Here is a 14,675-nt window from a genome sequence, read left to right on the forward strand (position 1 = left end):
ATCCCACCACCAGAATCAGGTGTTCCACAATACACAGGGCGTGCCACTGTTGACGTCCCAGAGTCAGAGCAGCTTTCTTGGGCAGGACGCTTAAAGAAAGCCCCTGGCTTTAATCACTTCAAAGGGCCTCGCACATCAATGCTGACCCAGCGGTATGTGAAAAGCAAACCGATCCCCTCACGGTGTTTGCCCGCCAAGCCAAATTGAAGAAGACTCAAGCCGTTCCAGCCAAATGATGCGTTCCAAAGAACCACTTCAAAACCTCTGTATAAATATACACGAGTACGCAGAGGCTACCAGCGGAGCCGGCGTGAGCTGAACCAAACCGCAAATAACTCCCGTCTCACACACTCCCTCTTGCCAACGCTCAGAATTCCCGTTTGAAGAGGAGAGATGGGCTCCGAGACAGATGTTCCCCCTGAAAGACTGAATTACGGTTGAAAAGACAGAAGTTCAAATTCAGAAACTGCCCTCTCAGCCTTTTGACTGGAGTCAACCTATTTTTTCTCCTCTCTCGTTCCCTCTCTGTCTGGAAGGACATGGAAAATGCCAAAAATCAGAAAAATGGCAAAACGGCCACTAACCAAAAGTGAGAACTGGGGCCAGAGAGAAAAGGCGAGAGAGGGATCGAGAGAGAGGGATCGAGGACAAGGGGGAGGGAGAGAGAGAGAGCGAGCGAGCACATCCCAGAGAGCCACCGCAAATTGCCATGTTTCAGTGAGGCCGTAAAAAAAGATAAACGACTCTGAATCTAAGGTTGTAATTACCTCAGGCCAACACTGTCATTAGCAAATGAGCCTTGAACCAGAGAGAGAGAGAGAGAGAGAGAGAGAGAGAGAGAGAGAGAGCGAGAGCGAGAGCGAGAGCGAGAGCGAGAGCGAGAGCGAGAGCGAGAGCGAGAGCGAGAGCGAGAGCGAGAGCGAGAGCGAGAGCGAGAGCGAGAGCGAGAGCGAGAGAGAGAGAGAGAGAGAGAGAGAGAGAGAGAGAGAGAGAGAGAGAGTGTGTGGGGGGGTAGAGGAGGGAGAGAGAAAGAGAGAGAGACTAGGGGGGTAGAGGAGGGGGAGAGAGAGTGTGGGGGGGGGGGGTAGAGGAGGGGGGAGAGAGATTTGGATGGTCAAAGAGAGATGGAGAGTAGTAACTTTGTCCAGATCTGTTGGTGCTATCATTCTAACTCCTTGTCATGTTTGGCATGATGACACAAACAGACTGGTACCCACCCAGGCTAGAATGGTAGTGGCTGGAGAAACTTAAAGGTGGGGGAATTCAGGGAGAGAGGGAAGGATAGAGAGGGGGGAGAGGGGAAGAGAGGAGGGAGAGAGAGAGAGAAATAGATTGAGAGAGAAGGGACTGCAAACAGTGACTGGGCCTGCACACACAAAGAACACTTATACTTTGTTTAGTTTGACCACAGCCTTGAACCTTGACTGGAGGGTCAGATATGTAATCATTGGCTATTAATGACTAATGTCAGATGAACATTAACTGGTAACGTTTACCCACATATAGATTTAATGATAAGTCAATAGAGTAATGGTCAGGGGAATGTTTAGCTGCTACTGCTTCTGCCTTAGGGTCAGTAGGACCAACTGAAATCACAGGAAGCCCTGACTAGTACGCTCGCCCAAGTACACACACACACACACACACACACACACACACACACACACAGACACACACAGACACACACACACACACACACACACACACACACACAGGCATGTTTACCATAAACACATTCACACCAGCTCTGGTTGAGTCACTGTATGTTTGCGGTCCTTGGCCCCTCGTTTCCCCTGGGTCTATTTCAGTCACTGCTAATAGCAGCGTTATCAGCTACCATACGCACAGAGAAGTGGTTGTGTGTGAAACTAAACTTCAACCTTATTACAGGACCAACGTCAGTAAAGGTTTTCACAAGGCACGAAACTGAAGAAAAAACTGGGAAGTTCTATCAGAGTTTGTCCACGTTTGTTTCCATTCTCCATTTGTAAACATTTTGCTATGCTGTGTCCTAATGAACATGACCCAGTTGTGATGGTGATACTAGTCAGGTTACGTCTCAAATCAGCAGAAGACTCTTTCCAAGAATCTCAGAAGCCCTAAGGGTGACTAATAAAAAAACAAACGTCAACATCGGACAACATCTAGTGTTTTCTCTATTTCTCTCCATTTATCCCACACAGGCCATCTTCAATATGGGTTGGTTTCTAGTGATCTTGTTATTTCTAATGTGGACATGTTGCCTCTGGTTGAAACTGTAACGCCACACTGCTTTGCTCTCAACTGCCTGGGGAGGACTGAAGTCAGACAGACAGACAGACAGACAGACAGAGAGACAGACAGAGAGACAGACAGGCAGACAGAGAGCGAGAGATGAGAGGGAGAGATGGGAGAGCGAGAGTTGAGAGGGAGAGATGGATTAGAGATGAGATGGAGAGTGAAGAGGTGATGGTGAGAGATGAGATGGAGAGTGAAGAGGTGATGGGTGAGAGATGAGATGGAGAGTGAAGAGGTGATGGGTGAGAGATGAGATGGAGAGTGAAGAGGTGATGGGTGAGAGATGAGATGGAGAGTGAAGAGGTGATGGGTGAGAGATGAGATGGAGAGTGAAGAGGTGATGGGTGAGAGATGAGATGGAGAGTGAAGAGGTGATGGGTGAGAGATGAGATGGAGAGTGAAGAGGTGATGGGTGAGAGATGAGATGGAGAGTGAAGAGGTGATGGGTTAGAGATGAGATGGAGAGTGAAGAGGTGATGGGTGAGAGATGAGATGGAGAGTGAAGAGGTGATGGGTGAGAGATGAGATGGAGAGTGAAGAGGTGATGGATTAGAGATGAGATGGAGAGTGAAGAGGTGATGGGTTAGAGATGAGATGGAGAGTGAAGAGGTGATGGGTTAGAGATGAGATGGAGAGTGAAGAGGTGATGGGTGAGAGATGAGATGGAGAGTGAAGAGGTGATGGGTTAGAGATGGAGAGTGAAGAGGTGATGGATTAGAGATGAGATGGAGAGTGAAGAGGTGATGGATTAGAGATGAGATGGAGAGTGAAGAGGTGATGGGTTAGAGATGAGATGGAGAGTGAAGAGGTGATGGGTTAGAGATGAGATGGAGAGTGAAGAGGTGATGGGTTAGAGATGAGATGGAGAGTGAAGAGGTGATGGGTTAGAGATGAGATGGAGAGTGAAGAGGTGATGGATTAGAGATGAGATGGAGAGTGAAGAGGTGATGGGTTAGAGATGAGATGGAGAGTGAAGAGGTGATGGGTTAGAGATGAGATGGAGAGTAAAGAGGTGATGGATTAGAGATGAGATGGAGAGTGAAGAGGTGATGGATTAGAGATGAGATGGAGAGTGAAAAGGTGATGGATTAGAGATGAGATGGAGAGTGAAGAGGTGATGGGTGAGAGATGAGATGGAGAGTGAAGAGGTGATGGGTGAGAGATGAGATGGAGAGTGAAGAGGTGATGGGTGAAAGATGAGATGGAGAGTGAAGAGGTGATGGGTGAGAGATGAGATGTAGAGTGAAGAGGTGATGGGTTAGAGATGAGATGGAGAGTGAAGAGGTGATGGGTGAGAGATGAGATGGAGAGTGAAGAGGTGATGGATTAGAGATGAGATGGAGAGTGAAGAGGTGATGGGTGAGAGATGAGATGGAGAGTGAAGAGGTGATGGGTGAGAGATGAGATGGAGAGTGAAGAGGTGATGGGTGAGAGATGAGATGGAGAGTGAAGAGGTGATGGGTTAGAGATGAGATGGAGAGTGAAGAGGTGATGGGTGAGAGATGAGATGGAGAGTGAAGAGGTGATGGGTGAGAGATGAGATGGAGAGTGAAGAGGTGATGGGTGAGAGATGAGATGGAGAGTGAAGAGGTGATGGGTTAGAGATGAGATGGAGAGTGAAGAGGTGATGGGTGAGAGATGAGATGGAGAGTGAAGAGGTGATGGGTGAGAGATGAGATGGAGAGTGAAGAGGTGATGGGTGAGAGATGAGATGGAGAGTGAAGAGGTGATGGGTTAGAGATGAGATGGAGAGTGAAGAGGTGATGGGTTAGAGATGAGATGGAGAGTGAAGAGGTGATGGGTTAGAGATGGACAGAGACTAAATCAATGTGTCTATTCTGAGCCGTTGAGTACATCTGTTTTCAGGGCCGTACTCCTATTTTTAGATGGTAAATATTTAGTCTTGAGGCCGGTATCACCCAGACCAGAACCACATGACTCTGTGTTGAGGTCAGTAGGATGACCTATACAACCTAACAGTGATGACCTATACAGCCTAACAGAGATGACCTACACAGCCTAACAGTGATGACCTATACAGCCTAACAGAGATGACCTATACAGCCTAACAGAGATGACCTACACAGCCTAACAGAGATGACCTACACAGCCTAACAGAGATGACCCACACAGCCTAACAGAGATGACCTACACAGCCTAACAGAGATGACCTACACAGCCTAACAGAGATGACCTACACAGCCTAACAGAGATGACCTACACAGCCTAACAGTGATGACCTATACAGCCTAACAGTGATGACCTATACAGCCTAACAGAGGTGACCTACACAGCCTAACAGAGATGACCTACACAGCCTAACAGAGATGACCTACACAGCCTAACAGAGATGACCTACACAGCCTAACAGAGATGACCTACACAGCCTAACAGAGATGACCTACACAGCCTAACAGTGATGACCTATACAGCCTAACAGTGATGACCTATACAGCCTAACAGAGATGACCTATACAGCCTAACAGAGATGACCTACACAGCCTAACAGTGATGACCTATACAGCCTAACAGTGATGACCTATACAGCCTAACAGTGATGACCTATACAACCTAACACACACACACAGCTGAATCTCCACTGCCTCAGTCACTCCCATAAGGATAAATAAACACATGCACACATCCATGTCTGAAGAAGCCCACTAAGACCAAGCCAAAAAGCCAAACCCTGCGACCGGGGACTATTTTCAGACGTAAACGGTGTGCATGTTCTTCACCATGATTGTGAGTGTGTATTTAACTGTGTGACTGTCAGCCAGAGGATGAGTCAGTGTTGGTGTATACAGTGTAGTCTCCGGTGTTGGTGTATACGGTGTCGTCTCTGTTCTGGTGTTGGTGCATACAGTGTATTCTCTGGTGTTGGTATATACAGTGTAGTCTCTGGTGTTGGTGAATACAGCGTAGTCTCTGGTGTTGGTGAATACAGCGTAGTCTCTGGTGTTGGTGAATACAGTGTAGTCTCTGGTGTTGGTGCATACAGTGTAGTCTCTGGTGTTGGTGTATACTGTACAGTGTAGTCTCTGGTGTTGGTGTATACAGCGTAGTCTCTGGTGTTGGTGCATACAGCGTAGTCTCTGGTGTTGGTGCATACAGCGTAGTCTCTGGTGTTGGTGTATACTGTACAGTGTAGTCTCTGGTGTTGGTGTATACAGCGTAGTCTCTGGTGTTGGTGTATACAGCGTAGTCTCTGGTGTTGGTGTATACAGTGTAGTCTCTGGTGTTGGTGTATACAGTGTAGTCTCTGGTGTTGGTGTATACAGTGTAGTCTTTGGTGTTGGTGAATACAGCACAGTGTAGTCTCTGGTGTTGGAGAATACAGCGTAGTCTCTGGTGTTGGTGAATACAGTGTAGTCTCTGGTGTTGGTGAATATAGTGTAGTGTCTGGTGTTGGTGAATACAGTGTAGTATTTGGTGTTGGTGTATACTGTACAGTGTAGTCTCTGGTGTTGGTGAATACAGCGTAGTCTCTGGTGTTGGTGAATACAGCATAGTCGCTGGTGTTGGTGTATACAGTGTAGTCTCTGGTGTTGGTGTATACAGTGTAGTCTCTGGTGTTGGTGTATACAGCGTAGTCTCTGGTATTGGTGTATACTGTACAGTGTAGTCTCTGGTGTTGGTGTATACAGCGTAGTCTCTGGTGTTGGTGTATACAGTGTAGTCTCTGGTGTTGGTGTATACAGTGTAGTCTCTGGTGTTGGTGTATACAGTGTAGTCTCTGGTATTGGTGAATACAGTGTAGTCTCTGGTGTTGGTGAATACAGTGTAGTCTCTGGTGTTGGTGAATACAGTGTAGTCTCTGGTGTTGGTGTATACAGTGTAGTATTTGGTGTTGGTGTATACAGTGTAGTCTCTGGTGTTGGTGAATACAGCACAGTGTAGTCTCTGGTGTTGGTGAATACAGCGTAGTCTCTGGTGTTGGTGAATACAGTGTAGTCTCTGGTGTTGGTGAATACAGTGTAGTATTTGGTGTTGGTGTATACTGTACAGTGTAGTCTCTGGTGTTGGTGAATACAGCGTAGTCTCTGGTGTTGGTGAATACAGCATAGTCGCTGGTGTTGGTGTATACAGTGTAGTCTCTGGTGTTGGTGTATACAGTGTAGTCTCTGGTATTGGTGTATACTGTACAGTGTAGTCTCTGGTGTTGGTGAATACAGTGTAGTCTCTGGTGTTGGTGAATACAGTGTAGTCTCTGGTGTTGGTGAATACAGTGTAGTCTCTGGTGTTGGTGAATACAGTGTAGTCTCTGGTGTTGGTGAATACAGTGTAGTCTCTGGTGTTGGTGAATACAGTGTATTCTCTGGTGTTGGTGAAGTGTTCTCTGGTTAGACTGTGCGCTCTTGGAGACATCTTGTTTCACACCTTTATGAACGCTTTTCTGGATGACAAGGTTTCTGGATGACACGGTTTCTGCATGACAAGGTTTCTGGATGACAAGGTTTCTGCGTGACAAGGTTTCTGGATGACAAGGTTTCTGGATGACAAGGTTTCTGCATGACAAGGTTTCTGCATGACAAGGTTTCTGCATGACAAGGTTTCTGCATGACAAGGTTTCTGCATGACAAGGTTTCTGGATGACAAGGTTTCTGGATGACAAGGTTTCTGCGTGACAAGGTTTCTGCGTGACAAGGTTTCTGGGTGACAAGGTTTCTGGGTGACAAGGTTTCTGCGTGACAAGGTTTCTGCGTGACAAGGTTTCTGGATGACAAGGTTTCTGGATGACAAGGTTTCTGCGTGACACGGTTTCTGGATGACAAGGTTTCTGGATGACAAGGTTTCTGGATGACAAGGTTTCTGCATGACAAGGTTTCTGGATGACAAGGTTTCTGGATGACAAGGTTTCTGGATGACAAGGTTTCTGCATGACAAGGTTTCTGGATGACAAGGTTTCTGGATGACAAGGTTTCTGGATGACAAGGTTTCTGGATGACAAGGTTTCTGCATGACAAGGTTTCTGCATGACAAGGTTTCTGGATGACAAGGTTTCTGGATGACAAGGTTTCTGGATGACACGGTTTCTGCATGACAAGGTTTCTGTTTCTGCATGACACGGTTTCTGGATGACAAGGTTTCTGCATGACAAGGTTTCTGGATGACAAGGTTTCTGGATGACAAGGTTTCTGCATGACAAGGTTTCTGCATGACAAGGTTTCTGCATGACACGGTTTCTGCGTGACAAGGTTTCTGGATGACAAGGTTTCTGGATGACAAGGTTTCTGGATGACAAGGTTTCTGCATGACAAGGTTTCTGGATGACACGGTTTCTGCATGACACGGTTTCTGGATGACAAGGTTTCTGCATGACAAGGTTTCTGCATGACAAGGTTTCTGCGTGACAAGGTTTCTGCGTGACAAGGTTTCTGGATGACAAGGTTTCTGGATGACACGGTTTCTGCATGACACGGTTTCTGGATGACAAGGTTTCTGGATTATAAGGTTTCTGGATGACAAGGTTTCTGCATGACAAGGTTTCTGGATGACAAGGTTTCTGCATGACACGGTTTCTGGATGACACGGTTTCTGGATGACAAGGTTTCTGGATGACAAGGTTTCTGGATGACAAGGTTTCTGGATGACAAGGTTTCTGCATGACACGGTTTCTGCGTGACAAGGTTTCTGCGTGACAAGGTTTCTGGATGACAAGGTTTCTGCATGACAAGGTTTCTGCATGACAAGGTTTCTGGATGACAAGGTTTCTGGATGACAAGGTTTCTGCATGACAAGGTTTCTGGATGACAAGGTTTCTGCGTGACAAGGTTTCTGTTTCTGCATGACACGGTTTCTGGATGACAAGGTTTCTGCGTGACAAGGTTTCTGCGTGACAAGGTTTCTGCGTGACAAGGTTTCTGGATGACAAGGTTTCTGGATGACAAGATTTCTGGATGACAAGATTTCTGGATGACAAGGTTTCTGGATGACAAGGTTTCTGGATGACACGGTTTCTGGATGACACGGTTTCTGGATGACACGGTTTCTGGATGACACGGTTTCTGCGTGACAAGGTTTCTGGATGACAAGGTTTCTGGATGACACGGTTTCTGCGTGACAAGGTTTCTGGATGACAAGGTTTCTGGATGACTGTGGTGGAAGGAAAATTGGAGAGAGATAAGAGGTGTGTGTCTGTATGTTTGTGTGTACGAGTTTGTGCAAGAATGTACTTCTATCTCTCTGTGTGTGTCCAAATGTACGGCATGTGTGTGTGTGTGTGTGTGTGTGTGGGTGGATGTATGCATACATCTGTTCACTTGGTTGAGTTTAATCTACTGGAGGAACAGAGCTTAAAGGAGTCCTGATAAATAAATCTAGAACTGAGTCTGTAATGAATATGTGGTTGGTGAAGCCCCAGGGCCTAACGACTCTCAGCACCAGTCACCTCTATATCAAGTGGTTTGGTTCAATACAATTCCCAAAGTTGGACTTGGATTCAAATACTATTCAAAATCGTTCAAATACTTTGATCATTTGCTTTAGCTTGCCTGGAGGGCCAGGTGGGTGGGGTTTGCACTTCGCCATTTCAATACTTTTCTATTGGTTCCATTCCAACAGGCTAGATAAATCAAAACACAGATACAGTATTTTAAATGATTTCAAATAGTGTTTGAACCCAGGTCTGATGGAGAATAACATAAACACAGGGTTTGTGATGAACTGGACATAGAGTTTGTCTCTAATCCATTATGTTAGAACTGAACATGAACAGACAGACACACAAACAGGCTGCTCTTCCATCAGCGCTGTCGCCTGAGGATCGGCATGATGAAAATGTGTTATTGGAGCTGTTGTGTCCTTTTGATGCTGACAGCAATGTTGTTGTCAACAGTCAGTCTCTGGCGTCACACACACACACACACACACACACAGCCCGATACGATCAGCTGAGACTGTATAGTGTGTGTGTTACCTGTGAGTGGCTGGCAAGAGCACAAAGAAACACAGGTACACTCATTAATTACACAAACAGGTTTACAGCGCCTTTCTGTCAAAGTGTCACTTCACCGGTTTGGCTTAGGAAGAGTATCAAACATCTGTTTGTATGAATTAGAGTTACACTGTGTACTCAAAGTCAAGCAGGGGTCATATCTACTGTTATTCAAAGTCACACATCAGTAAAGTCACACAGCAGTAAAATCACATCAGCAGTCACTGCACAGCCATCTAAATACATAGGTCATGGGTTATAACCTGGTTCACACACACACTGAACCACAGACAGAGACAGCAGCTCTGTTAACACACACACACTGAACCACAGACAGAGACAGCAGCTCTGTTCACACACACACTGAACCACAGACAGAGACAGCAGCTCTGTTCACACACACACTGAACCACAGACAGAGACAGAAGCTCTGTTAACACACACACACTGAACCACAGACAGAGACAGCAGCTCTGTTCACACACACACTGAACCACAGACAGAGACAGCAGCTCTGTTAACACACACACACTGAACCACAGACAGAGACAGCAGCTCTGTTCACACACACACTGAACCACAGACAGAGACAGCAGCTCTGTTAACACACACACACACACACACTGAACCACAGACAGAGACAGCAGCTCTGTTCACACACACACTGAAACACAGACAGAGACAGCAGCTCTGTTAACACACATCTGTGGCACTTCCTTAACCTTGGTCTTCTGATGCTACAGGTGCAGTATGTGATTAGAGCCTAAGTACTGTATCTGTGTTAAACTACTGTCCTACTGTGATACCCTGCCTTCACTCACTAAGTACTGTATCTGTGTTAAACTACTGTCCTACTGTGATACCCTGCCTTCACTCACTAAGTACTGTATCTGTGTTAAACTACTGTCCTACTGTGATACCCTGCCTTCACTCACTAAGTACTGTATCTGTGTTAAACTACTGTCCTACGGTGATACCCTGCCTTCACTCACTAAGTACTGTATCTGTGTTAAACTACTGTCCTACTGTGATACCCTGCCTTCACTCACTATGTACTGTATCTGTGTTAAACTACTGTCCTACTGTGATACCCTGCCTTCACTCACTAAGTACTGTATCTGTGTTAAACTACTGTCCTACTGTGATACCCTGCCTTCACTCACTATGTACTGTATCTGTGTTAAACTACTGTCCTACTGTGATACCCTGCCTTCACTCACTATGTACTGTATCTGTGTTAAACTACTGTCCTACTGTGATACCCTGCCTTCACTCACTATGTACTGTATCTGTGTTAAACTACTGTCCTACTGTGATACCCTGTCTTCACTCACTAAGTACTGTATCTGTGTTAAACTACTGTCCTACTGTGATACCCTGCCTTCACTCACTAAGTACTGTATCTGTGTTAAACTACTGTCCTACTGTGATACCCTGCCTTCACTCACTATGTACTGTATCTGTGTTAAACTACTGTCCTACTGTGATACCCTGTCTTCACTCACTATGTACTGTATCTGTGTTAAACTACTGTCCTACTGTGATACCCTGTCTTCACTCACTAAGTACTGTATCTGTGTTAAACTACTGTCCTACTGTGATACCCTGCCTTCACTCACTAAGTACTGTATCTGTGTTAAACTACTGTCCTACGGTGATACCCTGCCTTCACTCACTAAGTACTGTATCTGTGTTAAACTACTGTCCTACTGTGATACCCTGCCTTCACTCACTAAGTACTGTATCTGTGTTAAACTACTGTCCTACTGTGATACCCTGCCTTCACTCACTAAGTACTGTATCTGTGTTAAACTACTGTCCTACTGTGATACCCTGCCTTCACTCACTATGTACTGTATCTGTGTTAAACTACTGTCCTACTGTGATACCCTGCCTTCACTCACTAAGTACTGTATCTGTGTTAAACTACTGTCCTACTGTGATACCCTGCCTTCACTCACTAAGTACTGTATCTGTGTTAAACTACTGTCCTACGGTGATACCCTGCCTTCACTCACTAAGTACTGTATCTGTGTTAAACTACTGTCCTACTGTGATACCCTGCCTTCACTCACTATGTACTGTATCTGTGTTAAACTACTGTCCTACTGTGATACCCTGCCTTCACTCACTATGTACTGTATCTGTGTTAAACTACTGTCCTACTGTGATACCCTGCCTTCACTCACTAAGTACTGTATCTGTGTTAAACTACTGTCCTACTGTGATACCCTGCCTTCACTCACTATGTACTGTATCTGTGTTAAACTACTGTCCTACTGTGATACCCTGCCTTCACTCACTATGTACTGTATCTGTGTTAAACTACTGTCCTACTGTGATACCCTGCCTTCACTCACTAAGTACTGTATCTGTGTTAAACTACTGTCCTACTGTGATACCCTGCCTTCACTCACTAAGTACTGTATCTGTGTTAAACTACTGTCCTACTGTGATACCCTGCCTTCACTCACTATGTACTGTATCTGTGTTAAACTACTGTCCTACTGTGATACCCTGCCTTCACTCACTAAGTACTGTATCTGTGTTAAACTACTGTCCTACTGTGATACCCTGTCTTCACTCACTATGTACTGTATCTGTGTTAAACTACTGTCCTACTGTGATACCCTGTCTTCACTCACTAAGTACTGTATCTGTGTTAAACTACTGTCCTACTGTGATACCCTGCCTTCACTCACTAAGTACTGTATCTGTGTTAAACTACTGTCCTACGGTGATACCCTGCCTTCACTCACTAAGTACTGTATCTGTGTTAAACTACTGTCCTACTGTGATACCCTGCCTTCACTCACTAAGTACTGTATCTGTGTTAAACTACTGTCCTACTGTGATACCCTGCCTTCACTCACTAAGTACTGTATCTGTGTTAAACTACTGTCCTACTGTGATACCCTGCCTTCACTCACTATGTACTGTATCTGTGTTAAACTACTGTCCTACTGTGATACCCTGCCTTCACTCACTAAGTACTGTATCTGTGTTAAACTACTGTCCTACGGTGATACCCTGTCTTCAGGGAGCTGACAGACAGAAGACAGCCTGCCTTCTTGCTCTCCTTTTCCTCCCTCCCTCACTTCCTCTGTCATTCTATCGTTGTCTGGTTCAGTCGTTCATCCTCTCGCTCCCCGTGCCAGAACGCCTCATATGCCACACGGCCTGCTGCCGCTCAGCACGCTCCCTACCTCCCTCCTCGCACCCCTCCCATACGGCGCTGGAATGCATCACGTTAAAACAACACCACTTCCTGCTCAGCTTGTGGGGTGATGGGGAGAGCAGGACTGGAGCTGGGAGGGAAGGAGACGGGGGTTGTTGTGGGGTGATGGGGAGAGCAGGACTGGAGCTGGGAGGGAAGGAGACATGGGGTTGTTGTGGGGTGATGGGGAGAGCAGGACTGGAGCTGGGAGGGAAGGAGACGGGGGTTGTTGTGGGGTGATGGGGAGAGCAGGACTGGAGCTGGGAGGGAAGGAGATGGGGGTTGTTGTGGGGTGATGGGGAGAGCAGGACTGGAGCTGGGAGGGAAGGAGACGGGGGTTGTTGTGGGGTGATGGGGAGAGCAGGACTGGAGCTGGGAGGGAAGGAGACATGGGGTTGTTGTGGGGTGATGGGGAGAGCAGGACTGGAGCTGGGAGGGAAGGAGACGGGGGTTGTTGTGGGGTGATGGGGTGAGCAGGACTGGAGCTGGGAGGGAAGGAGATGGGGGTTGTTGTGGGGTGATGGGGAGAGCAGGACTGGAGCTGGGAGGGAAGGAGACGGGGGGGTTGTTGTGGGGTGATGGGGAGAGCAGGACTGGAGCTGGGAGGGAAGGAGATGGGGGTTGTTGTGGGGTGATGGGGAGAGCAGGACTGGAGCTGGGAGGGAAGGAGATGGGGGTTGTTGTGGGGTGATGGGGAGAAAAAAGGTCTGGTCAACCATAACTAAAACAATCCCCAAAAGAGGTGAGTTAAACTACTGTACCAACCTTAACCACAAGAGCTAGTCTGTGTGTTCTGACCACACCTCAACGCTCAAGATGATTGGTCAGTCACAAATACAGTGTGTGTGTTAATGTGTTTGTCCTGTTGTCTACAGATAGAGGGGACACCACCACCGCCCCAGTCAAAGTCAAGGAGGAGACATCTTGTTTAGTGGGTAAGTTAAGGGTTCATTGTTTGACCGTCCATTTCACTCCTCTTCAATGTTTATATGACAGAGTAGTAAGTTGCTATACTACCAGAAATACGACTACTAACACTTTATCCATATGAAACAAGATGATACAAGTTTATTGTCAACAGACACGTTTTAGTTCACTTCAGAAGTTTCATGGGGTAACATTTTTGGCACGTTTCTGAATGAGGAAACATTCTGTTGAATGATTGCATTCAGAGTCTCCAGAAAGCACACTTGGCTGTTGATAGTGTTAACCTCAACACATTCCTTCCTCATGAGTCCTCTTCACATTTGACTGAGTCCCTCAATGAGAAGTTGTCTACCTACCTACAACATGGGTCCGACAGAGAGCACACACATGCTATTTACTGAACAGAGAGAGCTGTTGAAGAAGTATGGAGGGGGTGTGTGTGGGGGGGGGGCATGGCTGCCTGGTTTGGAAGTTATAAAGTCTAGGGGCAGTGGCAGTGTGTGTGTGTGTGTGTGTGTGTGTGTGTGTGTGTGTGTGATGGTCTATAAAAGTGCAGGCAGGGGAGGCTTATTCAATCACTGGTGATAATTGCCCCTCTCCACCCCCCTGGGCCGGTCCATTATAGATGGAGGGGGAGTGTGTCTGATCCAGCTGGGATGGTCTATTATGTGAGGCAGGGGGAGTGTGTCTGGGTCAAGCTGTGGTCTGGTCCAGCAGTCAGGCCCTGGGGCAGCGGGGGCTGTTGTTAAGGTCTGACAGGGACTGTGCAGGCTTGGAAAGTGTGCTCTGTTTTTCTCCCCCCTCCTCTCCTTTCTGACCCAGAACACAGCCCACTGCTCAAGGCCTGTGGGGTCTGGAATCATTAGTACACTCACTAATTGCCTTACAACCACCTCTACCTTTCCCTCCTCCCCACTCCTCCCCACTCCTCAAACCTCAGAGAGACACACAGAGACAAAGAGAAAGAGAGAGACAGAGTGAAAGAGAGCGATACAGAGAGCTCTGTGAGGCATGCAGTAAGTGATTGCACACGGACACATACACATGGACAAACACACATTAGCCCCACTCTGGAGAGCAGACTTGTGGACAGACAAACACACACGTACAGCAGGCGGACAGACAAACACACACGTGCAGGCAGGCAGGCAGGCAGTTGGAGCTTTGATGTTAAAATGACAGGATTAAGGTAGAACCAGCCAGAAGACTATGTGTTGACACAAACCCTCTCTCGCTAGATAGTGAATTATTTACAACCCAGCAGCGCTCCAACCAGACACACATTCCTGAACTAGAAGAAGTGTGTATGTGTGTGTG

General features: G+C 46.8%; 2 protein-coding genes across 4 annotated transcripts in view; one reads left to right on the forward strand and one right to left on the reverse strand.

The window, feature by feature from the left end:
* Nucleotides 1-14,675, reverse strand: part of coro7 (coronin 7) — a 266,473-nt gene that overhangs the window by 69,735 nt on the left and 182,063 nt on the right. The window lies entirely within an intron of this gene.
* vasnb (vasorin b) overlaps nucleotides 1-14,675 on the forward strand; it is a 50,690-nt gene that overhangs the window by 5,669 nt on the left and 30,346 nt on the right. For all 3 annotated transcript variants that reach the window (XM_029773581.1, XM_029773596.1, XM_029773591.1), the window contains exon 2: nucleotides 13,307-13,366. The gene's annotated coding sequence lies outside the window, so the exon portion shown is untranslated. The remainder of the gene's footprint in view (nucleotides 1-13,306; nucleotides 13,367-14,675) is intronic.

This window comes from Salmo trutta, chromosome 1, assembly GCF_901001165.1.
Source record: "Salmo trutta chromosome 1, fSalTru1.1, whole genome shotgun sequence".
Taxonomy (NCBI): domain Eukaryota; kingdom Metazoa; phylum Chordata; class Actinopteri; order Salmoniformes; family Salmonidae; genus Salmo; species Salmo trutta.